The following is an 8,480-nucleotide window of genomic DNA, read 5'->3' on the forward strand; positions in this document are numbered from 1 at the left end:
ACATAACCCCATACATCACATACAAACGTAAATGACATAAAGCTATAAAAGTGACATCGTCCTTTTATATATAAGGACTCAACAAGTCTTCAAATCTCTAATGCAATCAACTAGCCACGAACAGAAGTAGAAGAGTCGTCAACCCCTACATTAGTGAAACAATGTAGGCACAAGTATGCATTAGTACATGAAATGTACTAAGTATGAGGGGAATGCAATAAAACATGAGACATGATCATAAAGGGAAATAATTGAAAACATGGAATGCGTGCCAAAGTTGAAACATGGTAAAATCATTTATGAATATTCATAAAACATTAGTAATTTGCTTAGTTCATTTTGTGGAAATTTTACCATTAACGGACATAAAGACCATGCGAGCTATAACATGGAATTCAGTGTCTACCCCACACCGAAAAGGAGTGTCCTACTTTCCAAGGTAAGGATCATGAACATCTAGCTTATGTAGATTCACTAGCTAATGTCTATCTAAGAAAATCATCTTATGGTGGCATATAGATTATGGGACATGGGTATTCTCCCCTAGTTCGCTCTGTGCTAAGTATAAATCCCACGTAACAGTCATTAATCTTAACTTGTCTTATTATTATTGGACATGGGTATTCACCGCTTGTCTTATCATAGGATAGCTCCTTAAACCATGCGTGAGAAAACCTTTTACAATCCATGATCTTTTCATAATAGCTTCTTAAGGCTCATTGCCATTCACTTAATTCTAGAAATGCCCTACTACTAATGGAAATAGTTATGAAAGCGTGATCTATAATCATTATTAGCATATCCGGCTACCATACTAATCAAGACGTAATTTAGGAAAATACCCCAAAAAGCATTAAGGGAAAATATAGATTTCATTCATGCCATGTGGCCAAGCTTTATAGAACATATATATACCTTTATCTATAAGCTTACTTGAGTCATAAAAAAATATTTCATGAAACATGCATAATTTCATAAAACCTAATCATCGATTCAAGCTTCTTCATAAATTCATGTAAACTAGGGTTCATAGTCAAAATTCATACATCAATGCATGGGTTCACATGGAATTGATTGAAAAGCATGTAATTAAATCCAAATCTTCAAAATAAGATCATAATAAAATAATTGAATCCAAACAAATAGAACCCATGAGGAATTGAGTGAAAATCTAATCAAATCTTGGAAAATTGAATTGGAGAATTGAAGAAACCTTGGGCACTCAATAGGTGAATTTAACCCATTGATGAACTACCAACATACCTTGATTGAAGACCTAAGCAATGATGAAGAAAGGAGTCTTGAACTTGAAGAACCCTTGATTCTACTTCCTTGATCTAGACAGAAGCTTTTTGGAAAGAATCTTGGAGAGACTTTGGGAATTTGAGAGAATGAATAAATTGGGGGAAATTTCTAAGGGTAAATGGTACTTATAGGGTTTAGATTTTGGGGTAAAATGATGTAGTATTTGGTTAGAATAATTAGGAAAAGACCCAAAAGTCCCTTAATAAATAACTGCCGACCACTATCCACCATCGATGGTGGGACCTATGATTCGTAAGTCCATTTACAAACCATCCTGGTCAACTGTCGGTGGGGGTTCAGGAACTTGTTTCTTTACCCTGGAATGATCAGACCCATTTACGGTTCATTGGTCAAACTACAATCCGTACATGACTATCGTAAGTCCAACTTTGGCCCTCAAAATTTCACCAAGTCTGAGACTCACCTACGAGACCTACCTACGACTCGTACATTGAACGACGGACCATCCTGGTGAACTGTAAAAAGGGTATCAGAAGTTGACATTTAAAAATCATTTGACTTGCCACCTACGGTTCCCACCTACGACTCATAAGATGACCTACAATCCATCGATGGGGTTCGTAGACACAGACACCAGCTCTAGAAAACCTGCAATTTTCCTTCTTTTCAAATTCAAGGTGTTACATTATCTCCCCCTTGGGAACATTCATCCTTGAACGGGACTCAAGACATCATAATGAGGATAGAAAGAAGATCTATCAGCCCAACATGAATGGAATCACATAAATGCACATATCCGAGGAGGAAAATTAACCCCAAGCTAAAGCATTTCAAAACATCATTCCATAAGGCCTATAGGCAACTCATACTCAAATGCACATAATCAAAGAAGAATATCAATTTCAAGCTAAAACTTGCTTTTAAAACATCTTGTCATAATAGCTATTTGGAAATCAAATACAAATGCACATCATCATGAAACAATCAATGAAGCTAAATCAAAATCTAAAAAATATTAATTTTTATGAGCATGCATGCATGAGGAAACATGGAAATGACTAAAACACATGAATCCTAAAGAGTGAACATGAGTGGCTAATGTCTCCAGCTAAAACCGAAGATAACAAAAAGAGATAGGGATACTAAGACATCACACCGTCTCCGGCCTTTCACATACCAACCTAAAGCAAGGAACCCTTGAACAATTTAAATATTCCCACACACACACAACCATGAAGTACACTATCTCCCTCTTGGGAGAAAACCTCTCTAACTCTTTCAAATCCCTCTCCCTCAACCCAAGCATAGCACCAAAGTCTTAACACCTATAGAGCCATTGATACAAGTAAAAACACTTAAGGAATTTCCATAATGATTTCAAGGTCAACTTCAAACACAATTACAACACATGGAGTCTTACCATAGCCAATGAAACACCCAATACCAAGCAATACATAAATACAAGCTAAAAGACCATAACTCACCAATTACCGCATCCGGGGAACACTTATGATCTTCTCGAGTATGAAGAGCATAAAAACTATTATGTTTCTTACCATCACTAGGACCTGAAGAACGGTAAGGTTGAGCTCGCCGACAATTGTCTTCCTCATTCTTAGCAATCGTAGGACAATCCCTTATCTTATGATCCATTTTTTCACAACCAAAACATGCATTAGAACCAGCTAGACACTTACCCCTATGTATTTTTACACACTCTCAACACTTGGATCCCATTTGCTCACTAGAATCCTTACTTGGGAACAATTATCTCCACTGGACCTTGAATGTGAGAAATCGCTATTATCCTTTCTTTCCGTCTTTAAATTCGTAGTTTTCTCCTTAAGCTTCTCCTTTTCTATCTCTTGTGCATGCACCATTAAACGGGAGACATTCAGCTCCTTAACAAGCATGGAGGTTAGGCATTCTTTGACCACCAAGTCAGAAGCACCCGACACAAACTTACTCATCCTTGCCCTTTGATCGGCAACCATAGTTGGAGTGTATTTGGACAATTTCAAGAATTTCAAAACATACTCCTTCACATTCATATTCCCTTCACGAAGGTCAATGAACTCAAGTACCTTTTCCTCCCTCATCATAAGGCGAAAGTGCCTACCAAGAAAAGAAACCTTTAATTTCTCTCAATAAATAAGACTTGCATTTATTGCCCTCTTTTCCTTCCATTAGTTAAACCAAACTTGAGCAACACCCTTAAGTTGATAAGCAGCCAATTCCACCTTTTCCACCGAAGTGATACCCATGATTCCCACTATCTTATAAGCCTCATCAATAAACTCTTGAGGATCTTCCTCAACTTTAGATCCATGAAATTCTGAAGGATTCAATTTAGTAAATTCTCTCACCCTTGCCGCTGCCATATCCACCCTTGGGTTCATGGGAGCCACAATCTCTCTATTTGCTTGAGTCATCATAGCTTAAGGCAATGCATGAATTGCGGCTCAAAACTCATCATTAGTCACTTGCTCAGCCAAAGGGTCGACCAATACTTGGGGAACCTCGGGCTCCAAATTTTCATGAACATTCATATTTCTTCTCACAGGATTCCTTTGTAGAGGTATATTCTGAAAAATATAAATATGGGTTAAGAGAGGAGGACCTTTATAGAGGTGAACTCTATGACACGACTTTAGAGTAATCAAAGAAGTGACCTTTCATAAACATCTTATAGCCTCTCATTCATAAATGTGGTGCGCTTCACACTCATGAAGAAGACTCTACTCGACGTGGCTTATAAGACATCCTATGACCTTTCTAATCCTTATGCTCTGAATACCATATTTGTAAAGACCCAAACTACACCCTAGTCGTAACATGGCGTATAAGACCCCAAAAGACCCTATACAAGCCACTTACTATCCATCATATAAAATAATAAAATTTAAGAATTCAAAAGACCGTTTTATATTATAGAGATTGTGAAAAAAATTAGAAGTCTAACATAAGGCTCAAAGCCAGCTAGTACATCAGTACATCATAAGGAAAGTGATTGAGACGTAACACATACATCATATACAAGCTTGAAAAATGGAAATGACATAAAGCTATAAAAGGAATATCGTCCTTGAATATATGAGGACCCACCAAGTCTTCAAATCTTTAATGCAATCAACTAGCCATGAACGAAGTGAGAAGAGTTGTCAAGCCCTACATTAGTGAAACAATGTAGGTACAAGTATGCATTAGTACATGGAATGTACCAAGTATGAGGGGAATGCAATAAAACATGAGACATGATCATAAAGGGACATAATTGAAAACATGAAATGCATGACCAAGTTAAAACATAGTAAAACCATTTAGGAAGATTTATAAAACATTAGTAGTTAACTTAGCTCCTTTTGTAGGAATTTTACCATTAACCAACATATAGACCATGCGAGATATATCATGGAATCAAGTGTCTACCCCACACCAAAAGAGGATTTCCTACTTGCCAAAGTAAGAATCATGAATTTCTAGCTTACGTGAAGCCACTAGCTAATGTCTATCTAAGAAAATCATCCTATGGTGGCACATAGTTTATGGGACATGGGTATTCGCCGTTAGTCCACTTAGTGCTTAGCATAAATCCCATGAAATAGTCATTAATCTTAACTTTTCTTATCATTATGGGACATGGGTATTCGTCGCTTGTCTTATCATAGGATAGCTCCTTAAACCATGCGTGAGAAAACCTTTCACCATCCATGATCTTCTTATAATAGCTTCTAAAGGCCCATAGTCATTCACTTCATGCTAGAAATGCCCTACTACTAATGGAAATAGTTTTGAAAGCGTGATCTGTAATCATTGCTGGCATAGCCGGATACAATACTAATCAAGACCTAATTTAGGAAAATAGCTCAAATACATTAAGGTACAATCTAGATGTCATTTATGTCATTTGGTCAAGCTTCATAGAACATAGAGATACCTTTATCTATAAGCTTACTTGAGTCATAAATGTTTATTTCATTAAACATGCATAATTTCATAAAACATTTTCATAGATTCAAGCTTCTTCATAAATTCATGTAAATTAGAATTCATAGTCAAAATTCATAGATCAATGCATGGGTTCACATTCAATTGGTTGAAAATCATGTAATTAAATCCAAATCATCAAAATAAGATCAGAATAAATTAATTGAATCTATACAAATAGAACCCATGAGGAAATGAGTAAAATCTAATCAAATCTTGGAAAATTGAATTGGAGAATTGAAGAAACCTTGGGGACTAAATGGGTGAATTGAACCCATTGATCAACTCCTTACATACCTTGATTGAAGACCTAAGCAATGATGAAGAAAGGAGACTTGGACTTGAAGAACCTTAACTTTTTCTTTCTTGATCTAGAGAGAAGATTTTTGGAGAAAACCTTGGATAAACTTAAGGAATTTGAGAGAATGAATAAATTGGAGGATTTTCTAATGGTGAAGGGTATTTATATGGTTTAGATTTAGGGGTAAAACGACGTAGTGTTGGGTTAGAATAATTAGGAAAAGACCCAAAATTCCCTTTAAAAATAATTGTCGACCACCATCGACAGTGGGACCTATGATTCGTAAGTCCATTTACAGACCGTCCTGGTCAATCGTTGATGGGGGTTCAAGAACTTGTTTCTTGACCCTAGAACGACGAGACCCATGTATGGTCTGTTATTCAACCTACAGTCCGTGCATGTCCACTGATAGTCCAACTTTTACCCTCAAAATTTCACTAAGTTTGGGAATCACCTATAGGACCTCCTACGACTCGTACATTGAACGATGGACCATCATTGTGAACCGTAAAAAGAGTACCGAAACTTGACATTTGAAAATCATTTGACTTGCTACCTACGATTCCCACCTATGGCCTGTAAGAGGACCTACGGTCCATTGGTTGGGTCCATAGAAACAGTCACAAGCTCTAGAAAACCTACAATTTTCCTTCTTTTCAAATCTGAGGTGTTACAACAATGATCTTGCGTATTTCCTAATCAGTACAATGTTGTAAACTCGTCAACATAGGTCTCCTTCATACCAATTACTTGTACCTGGTCCGATAAAGAGTGACTATTCCATGATGGACCTCCCATTGCAGTCCCTGATGACTCCACCAATTCCCATCAATGCAACTACCATCACTATTAACCTTAACAAGCAAAAGTTATGGCTTATCCCACTTCACCAACATGTGCATTGTAGTTTCTACCGGAGAACCAATAAGAGTGTTTAAGCTTTTCCATCTTATATCAAAATTTAGTTTCCCAAAGTACTGCTTAGTAAACTGAGAGAGACTAAAGGAGATCAGTGCAATAGATCTTTTTAGTGGAGGTGTCTCAGCTCTGTACTTCTTTGCACATATGGACCTCCAAAACTTCCATATGATTAATAGAGGTATGATTTTCATAATAGAGGTTGACATTATATAAATTGGATAGTAACTCTACCATTTCTGCATAAGTTGTATAAGGTGTGCATTCTTGAAACCTAAAGCTGTCAATATGAGCTGACCTACCCCATCCGGGCAAATCCATACAGACTTTAAAATTTTATGGGTCAGATTGGGCTAGTCCATTTTTTGTGTAGCCAGAAAATGATCGGCTCAGCCCACAAGTACGTGGGCTACGGGCTTTGCCGGGCCATCTATCTTTTCTTAAAAGTATATTTTTTTATAATTTTTTAAATAAATTATAATATAAAAATATTATCATAAATATCGATAAGATAATATTACATGGTGTTAGTGTTACTACTTGTTAATCAAATCCACAAATAAAATTATCTTTATAGTATTTATTAAGTTTGATTTCAAGTAAAAACATAAATAGTTAAATAGAAATATTAACCTAATTGTTTTCCAATAATCATAATAAAACACAAAAACTATGACAATATTCCATAAGCTGCAGTCTATGTAGTGATTCCCTAGAAATTTTAGGGAATTTTTATTTTATGTACTACATATTTTATAAACATAATTTGTATTTAAATTTTAATATTTCAAACTTTAAACAAATTTTGAGTTCAGACTCTTGCTATTTTTAATACTTTATTTTATTTTTATTTTTTAATTGGCACACGTGCCGGTCCTATCAATATTTCTCAAGCCCCACAAATCGGTAGACTTATTTAGGCCAGACTAAAAAGTCATTTTCTTAAATGGGCTCCAAAAAATCATAGCCCAACCCTATCAAATCACGGGTTGAGCCAGAATAGCCCAACGGGCCTAACCCATATTGACGGCTCTATTGAAACCTATCCCAAATGGTGAACTGAATGTGTGCCACACAAGATTGGTCAATTCTCGTGAACAAAGTAAATGCTAAGTTATTTCCCTCCTCTATGAGTTACTATAATAATAGGACCTTGCCCCTCGTTAATACCCTATCTAAATAGTTTTTCATTAGTTGGAATCTTGTCATGTACTACCCTCCGACATAATGACATTTTAAAAGACACGTGCTTGTGCCAAATGGATTTGTCAATACTGGATTGGTCCTTCGGGTGTGATTGGTATGAAAGAAAATATTTTTCGGAAAATGTTATTCAATTTTTTTATGTTTGGTTAGGTTAAATATTTTGGAGAATGTTTTCCAAATCAATTCATTTTTCTCAAATTTAAGGAAAATGACTTCTCTTCAAAAATTAAGGAAAACATTTTTCAGAACTCTCTTCCAACTTCAAATTACAATTTTTTTTGTTGAAAAAATCAATTTATTTTGTCCCTACCCTCAAACCAACCCCCCACCCCCCAAAAAATAATTTAAAGCTTGTTTTAAAAATATATTTTTAACTTCAATTTTTTATTTTTTTACCCCACCTTCACCCCTACCCAAGTCCCCTACCACCCTCCAAAAAAATATATTAAAAGTTTTTTTTTAAAAATATTTCCAATTTCAATTTTTTATTTTTAATACCCCAACCCTTCTGTCGACCCCTCCCCCATCAGCTCCCCTACCAGCCCCCCACTCCCCTCCCCAAAAAAAATTAAGTTTGTTTTAAAAAAATATTTTCTACTTCAAATTTTTATTTTTTCACCCCTACCTTCGACCCCCCCTCTCCGGTCAGCCCTCCCTCCTACCAGCCCTCCCCCCCAAAAAAAATAAATAAATTATGTTTGTTTTTAAAGAATATTTGTAACTTCAAAATTTTATTTATTTTTTCACCCTACCCTCGACCCTCCCATTCAAATTTTTATTTTTTCACCCCTACCCTTGACCC

Source organism: Solanum stenotomum, chromosome 10 (genome assembly GCF_019186545.1).
Source record: "Solanum stenotomum isolate F172 chromosome 10, ASM1918654v1, whole genome shotgun sequence".
Classification (NCBI taxonomy): Eukaryota; Viridiplantae; Streptophyta; class Magnoliopsida; order Solanales; family Solanaceae; genus Solanum; species Solanum stenotomum.